Source organism: Crocodylus porosus, unplaced genomic scaffold (genome assembly GCF_001723895.1).
Source record: "Crocodylus porosus isolate Cpor-Errol unplaced genomic scaffold, CroPor_comp1, whole genome shotgun sequence".
NCBI classification, from domain to species: Eukaryota; Metazoa; Chordata; order Crocodylia; family Crocodylidae; genus Crocodylus; species Crocodylus porosus.
In genome coordinates, this window is record NW_017728947.1 from 97,608,633 (window position 1) to 97,623,278 (window position 14,646).

At 40.9% G+C, this 14,646-nt stretch overlaps 1 long non-coding RNA gene across 1 annotated transcript; it reads right to left on the minus strand.

Moving 5' to 3' along the window:
* Positions 1-6,293: 6,293 nt before the first annotated feature.
* Positions 6,294-11,248, minus strand: LOC109321762. The gene is made up of 2 exons (XR_002104164.1): positions 10,725-11,248; positions 6,294-6,749 (listed from the first exon to the last, which is right to left on the minus strand). It is a non-coding gene; the product is annotated as an uncharacterized LOC109321762 (long non-coding RNA).
* Between the last annotated feature and the right edge of the window lie 3,398 nt (positions 11,249-14,646).

A 14,646-nucleotide genomic window follows, 5' to 3' on the forward strand; every position in this document is an offset into this window, starting at 1 on the left:
TGGAGCCAGACAAAATTTCTCTGTAGCCAGTGAGAAAATCATTTGTACCAGAAATTCTGGAGGGAAGAAGCTGAGGTACTTGGGGATCTATTTATTTGTCCTTTTAGGGCATATTCAGATGAACACAGATGTTTGTCTCCCCAGGTGCTCCCCAGTGGCACACCTTTTGCTGCTGCTTCTTGTCCCCAGGGACTGCCCATTCCATCCGCGCTCTGGTGCGCAGCAGGTTACCCTGGGTGGGGTAGGGGAGGCTGGGGACAGCAACTGTACTGGCCCCAGCAGCTTTACCTGGGGGCCTGGGGGCCTCCTGGGGCTGCAGCCATGGCAGGAAGCCTGGCCAGCAGCCAGGGTGGGGCTCTGGCCAGCCAGGTTCCCACTTTGGGTGGCACATACTGCCACCATGTGTGCCATCCAACTTTGGGTGGGGGTTGACCCTGGGATTTCCTGGGGCCAAACCAACCCCCCCCACAATACGCACACACTGCAAAGTAGCAGTGCAAGGAACATCTTCATGTGCACTGTGTGGCACCATTGATGGGTCTGCGGCACCACATACCACACATCCATGCTCATCTGGATGCAGCCTTAATGTTTAAACAAAAATATTTTTGTATGTCTGAGGAAGGAGGCAAAAGCAATTAGTTAAATATGTATATTATATCAATTGTATAGAAATAGTTACACACACATACATGTTTAGATATATATGTAATGTATGTTAAGTAGGTAGAGTCCATTATATATGCAGCTGCACTTTATTGGAAATATCAGTTCCTTTAAATAAACAGTCTACTGATAAACTAGAGCAGAAATCCACTGGTATAGTAACAGGTCATATTGTACAAGCCCTCCCTTGGAAAGGTTCTTCCATTCCATGCTATCAATCCCATTCCAAAGCTTTATTTCCCAAAGAATTTGTATAATTCCCAGAGATCATTCATCTCTGGCATGGGTGATCTAGCAGAATCCAAAAAGCAAAGTTACTTAGTTAGAGATAAGAGCTGCAGCAGAGGTTCACATCTGTGTGTTGAATTTAAGACCCTCTTGCTCAAGTCATATATATGTAACATTTCAAAACTGTGAAACTAAGAAAATCTTGAAGAAAAAAAGCACAGGGAATCTGACCACATTTGAGGATCTTAGATAAAGCTTCTGAGAGTAAAAACATCCCAGCAAGAACCTACTTAGAATTAGCCAACTAATGCTCAAAAAACAGACAGTTCTAGGATTGAAATTTGAATCAGTAGAAACTTTATGAGTTCTGTCATTGACTTCAGTTGGGCTAGGATTTTAGCATAGGTGTATTTTCCTCTTTTTTTGGAACACAGTGAGTTGCGTTTATGAATACTGGGGCTCCTGGACTGGACCCAAAGTCTGTTCCTGGCTTCATTTTATAAATGTCTCATATAGCAGGTAATATGGACCTCAGATGGTACCAAATAGAGCGTGCCTTCAAGTCAACAGAAAGACTCTCATTGACTTCAGTAGGCTTTGGAATAGGCCCAGACTAGATTGATAATGAAAGAAAAAATTGTATGGTCTTCCTATTGAAAAATGTTTCTGAAATGTCATAAACAAGTCGTTTACTAGTAGAATCATATTAAAATAGCACTGAAGAGGACATCTAGTCAACTTCTTCTCAAGATCCCAATTCAAGTAGATACACAAGTAATTTGACACCATTGGGTCAACTCATGTGCTTAAAGTTAGGTGCTGAAGTTTTTGCAGAATAAAGCTTTCATCGCTGAGTGAAAATTGTGCCATAATTTTTGCTTTGAGTGATAAACTCTTTGACATGAAAGACATCCCTCATTTTCTTTTATCTTCTCCAGGGGATATATGAATGACTTGTTGAGCTTCCCCTCTGCTGGTGACCTGAGATGACCCAAGTTAACTATGATGAACTGCATGGAAAACATTTCTTCCAACTGGTCCTCCCCCATTCCTCACTCTTAATTTATTGGCCACCCACCCCTTGTTTTTCTTTTTGTTTTTGTCCAAATTTTCCCATTTCTAGCATATGTTTTAAGATTAAAAAACACTTCTTTGGCAGACAGAATAAACACTGTACCTCAACAGATGTTTTTAGTGTCAGTGCAAGAAATGGCCACACGCTGATGTGGTTCTGTTTGGCATCATTTCTTGTCTGGAGAGACAGACACTGCATGAATATACATTCATTTTACAGCTGCTTTCTTTTTGTCATTGGTATTTTTTTCCCTTCATTCTCCTATCATGACAATGTGGCAAGTTTGGTCATTTGTGCGACTTCTCATTTCTTGACTTATGACTCCTTTTTATGATTCCCCATAGCCTCATTTTGAAGACTCAGTTGAACTGATTTTACCTTGGAATTTCTCTCCCTACATACCACATTACAATATACTATTACCATGAATGTATTCCCAAAATCAATCTAGCCTTTATCAACTCTTTCCATGTATCTCAGTATCACTACTGCTCTCCAAAATGTACTGCTATGCAGGCACATGTAGGGCCTCCATGAGTAATATCCACAAGTTCATCTTTTTTTATATATTTATTCAGATGGTCATGTTCTTACACAAATCTTACTGGAGTCTTACTTGAAACAGGAGACAAATTATAGAAGGGTAAAATAAAAATCTGTCTTTTGTGAAGGCACAGGCCTGATCCAGAAGAACCTCTTTTTTAAATCGCCATCCTTTTCTACATGTCTTCAGTTCCAGGATCTGAACAGATTCTGATGGTTTTCAGACATCAGGGAAAGGTATACTGCAGGTTCTGGTGCCAGGCAGCGGTTGTGTGGAGTTGGGGAACTTCATTCTGGAGGAAACCAGATAAGCTGGCAGTAGACAACCATGCTTGCCACTATGAAAATCTCCATTGGCTAAGAGCTACCAAATGGTGGTATATGTTTCCCTAAATCTGCAACAGGAAATAACTGTGGTACCCCAGATACTATGATGTGGTAACTGCTAGCAAATAATGACTTTTCAATGGCAATCATTGTGCAGGATAGGAAGGATGTTGATTTTTTGGGGTTTTATTCAACTCTAAATAGACAAATATCTAGGTGAGCTCCAGTAAGTACATGGAGAAGAATCAGGGGAATCTTCATCTTAGACAAGCAAACCATGATGGGCCTGATCTTCAGGGAATCTGTGCACCTGGGGCTTTCACTGGCTTGAGCAGCACAGAGACATTCAGCATGAGTTTTTCTATATGGGTTATAATATGGCTGTAGAACATTATTCAAAAGGTGGAGATGGTAAAAGTGTAAGTTAACTGGGTAGCATTTTGAGGACAGTTTTAGATCCAATGCAACAGGCACAAACATGCCATCTGTTTGTGTCAGGCATACATCTCATTTTTCCAGCTGTTTTTCTCACAGGCAAATATTTATCTTGGAAAAAGGCAGGGAAATCCAATTCTCCACTTGCGGTTACATTTCCTTTTGTCTGTAACATGTTATCTGGGAGAGGTGATGCACAGCAGCTTCTTTTTCAAACATATGTCTGGTTCAGTGGGAGGGTGATAGGTGGGGCAATCAGAAGAACAAGGAATATTGTTTAATAACCTTTTGTATAACTACTGCCCTTTAGTCATTGTAATTAATTTCTAAGGAACAGATCCTAAGGCATACTAGACAACTGCAAGTCAAAGACAGACCACCTCAGTGTCTAGCTTAGGAAACGGTTCAGAGATACACCCATTCCCAAAAATGTTGCCCTACCAGACAATGGTGAAGTAATTGTTCTAAGGGTGTTAACAAGAGGCACCATCAGGACAATTAACATGCACAAACCATAGTGATTCTGCCTTAGTCAGGGCCAATTCCTAATCCCTCAATGAAAGACCAAGTAAATAGGACCTTCAGGGAGTCCATATGCCAAGGCAGGAATTGGAGCAGCACCCCAATGACAAGGGCTAGGGACAGAAATTACATATAAATAGGTAGAAGTGATAAGAAACCAATCCAAATCTGTAACATAAGTTCAATGCACATAAACCACTTTCAAAATGGCTGAAACTGGTTTATGATAAACCTGTATGGAGGTACTATCAGATTTAACTGGTTTAGGTTAAATCAGTCTATTGAACTTCTCTCCCAGATCCCCTCCAGATTCAAGTTAACCCACAGTCCCCCAGCATCCCAGGATGCTTTGCACCTCCCCTGAAAACCCCACGCTCACAGGATGGACAGGCTAGCCTTGGCCCAAGCTGCCTGTTCCACCAAGCAGGGAGGTGTGCTCTGGTACCCACCAGCTTCTGGCCTGAGCCACTGCAGGTGTGTGGCTGCATTTCTGGAATCAAAAGTGAAGGTCTGTTTACTTGCTAGTCAGTCAATCCACACATCTTAGACTAACCTGCAAAGATTGAATCAATCCAGCCTCAAGCTTTTTGACTATCTGTACTTAGCCAAGAAGATAAGTTCTAATCTAGGACACACCATTACAGTTCTTGGCATAGTGAAGCATCTATACTTGGCCTCACTCACTGCAAGAGTTTGGCAAAGGCTCCCACTCAGTTGTGAAGTCAGAGGTCATGTTGTGAACTGACATAGAGTATACCACAGATTCATAAAGGAATTGCAGCAGATTTCTCTACCCTCCCACCCTGCCATTGATATCTTACACTTGGTCCTGAAGTATGGGAAATCCCCCAGACCTTTCATTTTAAAAATGAATAAACAGATAATTGTAAACCAGTAGGGCAGCAGACATTATTCAAAATACCAGCTAACCAAGCAGTGTTTTGATGACAGTCCTAAATCCAGTGCAAGAGGCACAAACAATCCATTAGCATCAGGCATATGTCACATTTTTCTAGTCAAGGAAAATGTGAGTCCAGGCCTCCAAAAAATGACTATTAAAAACTCACTAATGATAAACACCATACTGTATTTTGTTAGGTACAACACAATTTTGTTTCTCTCAAAAAATTGTAGTGCACGCAACATGTGAGAAATATAGTAACAGTTTCTGTTGGTTATGGGCAAAAGTGGAAATAAAATCTGCACTTAACTCACAGGGAGCAGAACAGTGAGTAGACTGCTCCACAGCTGCTGCTACTCAATTACTCACTACACAGAAATATCTTTTTTCCTTCATTCTGGCTTTCAAAAACAAGATGGTATTATAGTCTGGGGCATGTTATATGCAACAAAATACAGTAAACAGAAATCCTGCTCAAAATCATGATTCATGTGGAACATTTTTAAAGCCATGAACTGGAGTTGGGCATCTTTCCCTAGGTCCATCATGCCTGTACAATGTAATATCGCTCAGTTCAGACAGGATTTTTCACCTGTGTTACAGAGAAGGGTAGTTATCACTCAACAATGTTGTATTCTATTTATTTATGGCATGGAAATTTCAGGATGATAATCATTTAGAAAATGGAGAATAAAGGGATTTTTTTCTTTATGATGATGTAACTAAATGAGAATCTGCCCCCCATCTTTAAGCTAAATAAATAATCAACGCTCTCCCTGCCTGTGTAAAGGGCCAACTGTAGCTCTGTAAATTCTAAAATAACCTTGGATGATTTTACATTAATGTGACTTGGAAACCAAGTTACATTTTATGATTTTATGTAATAGGTCATGATCCTTCAAATACTGAAGCACTTGTTTATAGCTTGGTGTTTAATAACTTAGTGCATAAAACACTTTCCACTCCCAGTTCTTGGAACAGGGCTGAAATATGTGCAGAGGACTGCTCTGGTATAGTGCTGTTTGAGGTCTGATGACAGCTGAAATGGTTTTATACTTCTGAAATATTAGTAGTCAGCAATATTAGAAATATCCTGAAAATACATGATTGGATGCTGTGTATTATCATCAGAAGCAAAGCTCTGGATAAACATTAATTACAGTTGTCAAACTCATCCTAACTTTGTTTTTTGATGTTTTGTTTTGTTTACTACTTACTTCAATTTATTTTTATGTGTTTCTGATTTAAGGTGGGTTCTCATCAAAGGTCAAAGGTGGGGTCCCATCACAGGACAAAGCACAATATTGACAAGTCATATCCAGAACTTTGTGGTGCCGACCTGCATAGATTACGCTGTGGTTGTAAGGTAGGGCTAACATTTTCAGTGTTTAGTTACTCTGTTAGGCATATGTATGATTTTATCCAGTTAGGCTAAGAGGCACTGAAGATGTCCCACATCTCTGAAAAGTTGGGCTTTTGTTTAGGCACCTTTAAGTGACTAAGTTGAAGCAGCCAATTTGGCAAGTATGTAAGTGAGCTATGAAGGGCATTATTAAAGCCAATGGGGGTTTAACAATGGAAATCAAAGGAGGCGGCTTGAACCCAAAGAAAGGGTTGTATAATAGCTTTTATTTTGATAGTATTTTTGTTCCGTAAACAATTGAAAACACAAGCTAATAAATCTTTTAATTAAGGCTTTTACCAATATTACGACATTAATGTTGGGATCAAAACAGCAGAGAGCAAGGCAAATATGAAGGAGGAAAAGAAACAAAGACAAAGGAAGAAATGGGGACAGCGGGCTGGACTTTGTCAGTGTGGTTCTTTCACCCTTTCCAACTAATTCTCCAGGGCACCAGCAGATTTCAAAGGTGTTGACAAGCCTGGCAGATACACTGATTTCCATTTCTTTGTCCAGCATCAGTGCCAGGCAGCTGTAAATGTCTCAGCATTCTCTACTTCATGAAAATTTCAGGTTTAGTATAGACTCTCGCCTATATTACGTACCACATAGGCTCCTGCAGGCAGAGATGGCTTGGTAGGTGTCTAAACCTACAAAGACAGATAACGTTTTCAGTCTCTAAAACAAAAGCTTGGTTTCCTTTGCCAAGATAAGAAAGGCAAAAATGATAAATAGTTTCAGAAAAAGGGAAGCCACTAAGTATACCCAGCAAGAAAAACAATGGAAAGGACTTATATTGAAAGTCATTTTTTAAGGAGGTGTGCTCCAAAATACCTTTTGCATGTTTGGAGATCAGTCATGGTACAGCCAGAAGCATATCGCAGCCTAATTCTTGTACAAGGAGATAGCACCATTAATATCACATAAAAACCATGTCAAATTTCCTCCCTTTTGCAGTTGTAGCAAGCAGGCATTTCCCCCCAAACCTCACCTTCCTTGCTTGAGGTATCTCCTTTCATCACAATGACCAGGTTTTGTCACAGGAACTCAGCACTATGCTGTGAGCAAAATCCAGTTAGAAGGGCTTTACCCATGGGAACTACTGAAGCATGTCTACATGACATCAGCTAGTGCTAGGAAGCACTGCTCTGAACATGCATCCTGCCCAGTCACTCTATCTGCACACATCTTATGCTAAATAACATGTAAGGTAGTCATTCTAGTGGGAGTGCTAGAGCCTGTGGTATGGTGTGTGCCCAAAGTGTGTATCCTACTGAAACTACATTTATTCAGCACTGGGTATGTGTGCAGCATGAATAAATAGGAAGGACCTATTTTCACTGCAGCACTGTTACCACCATGCGGTTCTGTGTAGACATGTCCCACAGGCCCAGGAGACAGAAATCTCCCACTAACCAGGTACCCACACAACCAGGCCACATGGTACCTAAATTTAGGGCCACAAGACCCTTCAGCCTGTCCCTAAACCTATTTGCTTCTGTAGACAGCTGTAGTTTTTGCAATATGTAAAGGGCAAAAATCCTCTGAACCACCTCACCAACTCTTGCTTGGTTTTTCCAGTTAAAATACAGCTTTGTGCCATGCTATTAGCCCAGCACACCTGTAGAAGAAAGATGAGGTTTTGGCTCCAGGGCAGTAACTCTTCATTGCTGGGTAGTTGTGATCATTATGTACTTGATCCTGAACCATTGAAATAACTGGAATTTTGCCACTGGCTTCAGTGGAAACTGGAACAAGGCCTATTTTGGGTTATTTCTTGTCTCATATATTACAATAACTGTCTAATGAACAGTTTCTTAGAGGATTGCCATGTCTTTAAAGTATAATTTATTCTATAATTGTATAATTTATTGTGTTTGAAGCAGCAAAATAAAAATGCAAAGATGACAACATTACTGCTGCTGTAGCTATTTAACTTTCTCTGGAAAATATAGTAATAAAGGTGAACATTAACTTAGCTTTCTTCAATATTTCAAAGTCTCCTAAAATCTTAGAAAGAAGCTTTTGGCTTTAAGTCTGCCATGCAAAGTTGGTGACAAGGTATGCTCATAGTGAATGCTTTTTCAAGAAGTTTTCTTAAATAAAAATAGCTAAGGGTAAAAAGCATCTATCCTCATTTATGGTAATACTTATTTTAAAGGGGAAAAAAACCAGTTTTACCCTGTCCAGGTTTGTCCTTGAATAAAACCAAAACTGCTGTTTGTTTTGATGCCTCAGGAAAAAAAATAGCCCCTGGGACAATGCAGAAAGAATTAAAAGTTTTAACATTACTGTTTTTCATTTCTAGCTTTCCGTCTTCCCAGCAGGTGCCAATAACTGAAAATGTATCCAGTGATTCTAAAACACAATGTTTTCTAAAACACATGGGGTTGAATGACAACAAGAATTCCTTTGTTATCTTATTTATTTTTCCACGGACTCCTTATTAACTTGTAGTGCACTGTGCATAATTTAGACTGAAAATAAGCTAGCTATGGGCATGTGATTTTGTCTAATTGGTCACTTTATGCCATTTGAGTCAGCTAACTCTGCATTTCAATTGTATGCCATATCTAGAACCCTCTTTATGTAAATAATATTTTGAAGAAAAAGAGACATTAATGGATCCCCTTCCACCCTTCTTAGCCACTCCTCTTGTTTCTAAATAGCTTCTTGTAGACCTTAAATTAATTGGAATGGGAAATGCCAATGCCTGAGTTCATTCGCTGCAATATATTCAATGCATGTCAATCAACCATTACTATGCACCATATGTACTAGCATAAAATCAGATCTTATCCTCTCTGCCACATCCTCATTAGAACCATACTAAGTTGCCTTCAGAAACACATGTGATTTTGGAAAAAGATACACCTGATTTCAAAGCTATGCCACAATCCTATCACCTGTTCTACACAAATAGCCCGGAGCCCCACTGAAGTCAGAGATTCTACCTAGACGGTAGATATTACAAGACTATAGCATTAGGCTAAGTTTTTCAAGGCAAAGAGCTGGAGTTTCTGCACACCCAGCCAGGGCCACCTTTAATGAGATTCATTTTTAAGAAGAGCTGAGTTGTGAAAAAACAGGCCTCTTTATAACACTCCAAGTTGGGTATGTTGACAGAGTGGAATCTAAATATAGGGGCACTTACAAGTGTTGGTCACTTTTGATAACTTGGTTTTAGTCTCACTTATTAGCAGGCTCACACGACAAGGGCAGAACATGTGTTTGCCTACAAAATGCATGTGGCAATTACATATAATAATTATTTCATATGCATAATGAGCAAAAGAAATGGTGGTATGATGTGGCACTGTATTAGCTTCAGTATTAACACATGGGAAAGCCACAACTGAGGATTTCATCCCAAGCCATTATGCTTAAAGCTCCATTATGTACTCTGCATTAAGTAGTGGGGAAATGTACCTTTAAGAGGCCCTGGCCTGAGCCAGTTGGAACCAGCTGTTATGTTATGCAGAAGCTCATGTTATGCAATGCTGATCAGTCAGGACACAGGCACTGAACGAAGCAGACCTCTGTCAGACTCCTTGGCTCTGAGCACTAATGAACAACACATGGTACCAGGAGTAAAAGAAACTAAGAAAATCCCTTGAGTGGAAGAATAGAGCAATTAAAAGTCCCAGCAGAGCTGAAACCCTCTGGAAATGTAGGGACAACAGATGTAGGTTGCAGCAGTGCTGCACTCCACCAGAGAACAGCGGGTGACGGTGAAAGGAAAACGTCAGATGGCAGCTTGATTTCTGAAAATAGCTAGCTTTAAAGTACTTGAAAGTTTTAATAGTTTTCAATCAATTCAGAGTAGACTAGCTATGAAACTGTGGGCAGAGGCATATGAAACAGTTGTACCAATTTAAAGGTGGAGAACTTAGCATAGTGCAGCTGATTCTGGTAAAACTCCTTCTTCTGCCCCATTGTAACCCACAGCAAATGAAGCTAGCCAGTAATAATTTTCTCCATCACATTCAAGGGTAAAGTACTATGCATTCACTTTTTCTTGCCATAGCACAAGAACAGATAGGTGGAACAATTTTATTGAATCATCTGATGCACGCTCCCACGCAATAAATCCCCTTGAACACTTTAAAATGAAGCAAGTCCATGCCTTGTATTATAGAAATTTGAGGAGTATTCAAATTCCATATAAGAATGAAGCATAGGGGAGAGATGTTCTTGCACAGATGTTCAAAAGAAGATGAAAACAGACAAGAGCATTAAAAAATCTAAACCTGAATGACCTTTTTTCCAATTTTGGTAACACCGTCTCTAGTAAGAGACAAGACCATGACTGGGGTCAGGGACAAATTTCTCAGAGGCAAGACCCAGCATTAATCCTGGACAACTAAAATTTGGCTACAACCTATACCCCAAGAAAAGGAAGTCACTCAGTCCATCCAGGCAGGGTTTTGTCACTCCTGGTGTTACAGAGAATCCTAGCTACTGCAAGAAAAGAGACAGAAGCAGAGAGGCAGGTGTAGCTCAGAGGTGGAGTCCACAAAAAAACATTTCAAGTAGCACATGTTTTAGCAAAAACCCAAAGCCAAGACAATGCCCAGAATTTTAAAAAAGAATTGTAATGGACAATATAATTCAGCAAGAGTTACCCCATGCCAGGAAAGTGTGCAAAGTGTGGACAAAGAGGATGATGACAACAGCATTAGCTCTTAACATTTCTTCATAGGAACAATGGGAAATTGTGGCACCAGGTGACTAGATTATCAATTTAAAGTAAATTAAATTGATTAATTTAGCCAATCTGTACTGAGCTTTGCAAGCCAACAGGATACTAGAAGCAGTGATATCAACACTAAAAAGCCACAGGCAGTAGATGATAAACAACCAAAGCACACAGGTCATAATGATGAATTAATCCATGCTAAGGAAGAATTTGAACAGACCAAAAACCTGAAGAAATGTAGAAGTATCAAGGAACAAGTATGCACTATTGGGTTCAAAATCTGTCAAGTCCACGGTCTTACTGAGAGGTCACAGTGATTGGAGGGACAGAGAAACAGTGATTGACAGAGCTGGACAATGTCCATGGAATAGGGAAGCTTTTAATATAGTACAGAATGGAGTTGAAAGATTCCAGCCACTCCACAGTTCATGCCCTTGCATGAGTGACTGGTGCCTCCTGAATCTGGGGGCACCCGCAGAAGCCGCCAATGGCGGCAGCCCTGTCAGGGGGCACACCAGCCCTACCAACAGCATCAGTGTTGGCCATTGGCGGGGCACTGGCCCCGTCAGGGGGGGCACGTGCACCCCCTACCTGTCGCCTATGTGCCCTTGGTTCCTCTAGGCTTAAGGCAGAGGCCAAAAGAGGAGCTAGACAAGGTTATTATTCTGGAAATCACAGATAAGGAGTGTAACCAACACTGTCCTCTTGTGGAAAAATCAAAACCTTCATTTTCATGGAGACCCAAAATAAAGAAATAAATATCCGAAAGGGAATGTTTTCCACCACCTACACATGGAGGAATACTTGGGGAGATGGACAGTGCCACAGACTTTTTTACACTTGGTGCATTAGCAGTTGTCTGGCAGATGAAAAACAGAAACATGCATTTACCCAGATGCCACACCTTTTTTGGGGAAACACTGTTTTCTCAGATGGCTGTTTGGGTTGTATTCAGCCTTGGGGGGGTATTTTGCAGGAAAGCACAACAAATGAGATGATGGCTATGACGAAGCTATGAAGGATTCCACCTTTGACACTGTGCTCTGGGGACAACAACAGAAGAGCATGACCAGAGGCTGTGAGTAGTTTGGGAAAGAGCCAGAATAGAAGATGTAACATCTATTTAATACAAATGTCATAACAGAAAACACATATAGAGTTCAGCAAGACTGACTCCAACAGCATGTCCACTTCAACAAACAAATGAAGGGGGTAAAGATTCCTTGAAATTGCAAATTATGTAGAGAAATTTGTGGCTAATTAGCTACCTGAACCCACAACCTGAGAGCCCTACTGTGCAAAAATGTGAAGTGGACCTGGGGTACAAATCTTAATAAAGAGTTTCAGAAAACGAAGGAGTTAATTGAAGAGGACCCCCACCCTGAAATATTGTTAAAGTATATAGGTCTCAGGTGTCTATAAAGAATGCATTGGCACAGTTGTCTTGCAAGAGTACGGTCAAAACAGGGGAACAATGGCTATTATACCATGGGCTCTAAAAGAAATTTCTCAGGTAGAGAAGGATGCTTTGGCCTTAGTCCATGCATGTAAAAAGTGTCCTGTCGTTATTTACAGGAGAACAGTATTAGCTGAAACTTGTCAGAAACTATCTGTTATTGTCAAAACAAACCTAGCACTCTTCCCCCGCAAGAATAGAGATTATGTTTTCAGACATAAGTTTATGATTTGCAAACTGATAACAAAACTTGGAGAGGTTTGGTGCTTGTAGACACATTCTTCAGAGCACTTGGCAAAAGTGCAGTGGAGCAAAGTCCATCTGGTTATGTCAATTGGGTATAAAAACCTGCACCATCTCGGACAAAACATAGAGTAATGCTATGGAGTCGCTGCTGCAGATGAGACTCTGCAGAAAGTAATTAAGGCCATTAGTACAGGGCGACTGGGCCAAGATGTTCCCAGCCCCTATTACTAATTTATGCTAACCTCAAAGGAACAGCAACATTGAGGAAGCTGTTAAGACTTGTCACATATGTTTGCTCAAGCAGAAAAGAGAACGTTGGTGGCAGAGGAAAAATTGGCCCCCTGGAGCAAAATAGGCATACATTTGTTTACGCTGCCTAGAAAAATGATGTACTTATCCTAGACTATTATTCTCACTTCCTTGAAACAGTCTTATTAGAAGATACTAAAGCTAAGCAAGCATGCATATCAAATCTGTTCTCACCAAATATAGTCTACCTGATTTAGCAGTGTCTGATAATGGGCTTAGTGTCTGATAATGGGATACAGTTTGCTGGGCATAATTTTAAGCAGTTAGCACCAAAATACAGGTTTAGATGTGTAATTGCTAGTCCTCATTATCCCTCATGCAATGAACTGGTAGAAAACAATGTCAAAATAATAAAGCACACACTGAAACAGGCTGAGGACCCTGATCCTTCTGTAGAAATGTTGAAGTACAGAGCAGCACCAGTGAAGCATGGGCTGTTACCTGCTGACATTCTGTCCGGCAGAAAACTGAAAGAGAGCGGCAGAAGAGGCAAAACAAAAATCTCTGTAGGAGCTGATCTCACTCCATAACTACAATAGGAAACATTGCAGCAGTAATCTCACAAGAGAAAGCCCCACCATAGTATGAAGACAGGCACATATTGAGGAGAAAGAAGTGAAACTTTTTCCAAATACCAGAAGGAAGGGAGCTTAGAGCCACAGAGGCAACAGCCATCCATTTGCCCAAGAAGATCTCAGGCAACAACTGCATCAGTTTGGGAGCTAATTCACTTACTGCTGCCTGAGAACAGTCCCACTGTCTCAGGGGAACCACTGGTGAGACAGCACAAAGTGGCTCAGAGACTCACTGAATGCTGCTAGTTGGTTTAGTTAATAAATTGGATAGAAGTATATTTAACGAGGAAGGTGTGAGGAATGCACCTTTGAGAATATGAAACTAGTTTCTGTTGTATGCTGAGGCTCATCTGATGGCCATGTTGACCAATTCAAGTATGGACTCTGAAAGAAGGAGGTCTCTGCCCAGCTGCTTCAGTGAGTGACTGCTAAGCAACATATATACCACTTCAGGTATAGGAAAACTAACCTGAAAATATTTTAGAAAGTTTTAAAGTATTGCATTAGAGTTATTTTTTGCATCCTTCCACATAAAAATCCATGGGCTATCACTCCTGAGAAGGTGCCTCTAAATACCACCTAAAATAGTTTTCTTCAATGCAAAATATGTTTTTTAAGTCCCAATAGCTTATTTAAAAGAATCGTCAGGGCACTTTAACTTTAGCTGGTAACTGTCTAAAAGCTGTTAGGCCATTGGGGAGGGCTTGAACACAGTGAGCCCTAATCATGAATTCTTTAATGCTTTATACTTCTGACTTGGTGTTTTTTGTGACTCTTCCCATTATCACTTACCTATACATTTGACTAAGGGTTATAGCACCATTTTAAGAAGCAGTAGAGCCTCTGGCTTATATGGATTCATTTGTATCTTTATTTAAAAACTAAACCAAAGAAATCTAACTCCCACCCTAAGTTCCACTGTGATCAATATTGACTCTGGAAGGCACCTGCCATTCAGGTAAGTCACCAATGTGTTAGGTGCCTGTAGAGCAGGAGCGGCCAATTATTTCAGACAGAGAGCTGCTTACCAAGTTGTGGCAAGCTGTCGAGGGCTGCATGGGTAGCCCCACCCCTTGACAGGTGCCCTGCCCCCTGGTCACCATCTTGGGACCAATGTCCCAATGTCTTGAGACTAATGTCCCAGGGCCAGCACTGGTGGGCCCAGAGCTGGGCGCAGGCTGGCAGGGGTGTGTGGAGCCGGGCTGGACTGCACCAGCAGGGAGAGGGGGGAGCTGGCCCAGCTCCACAGAGCCCCTGCCAGC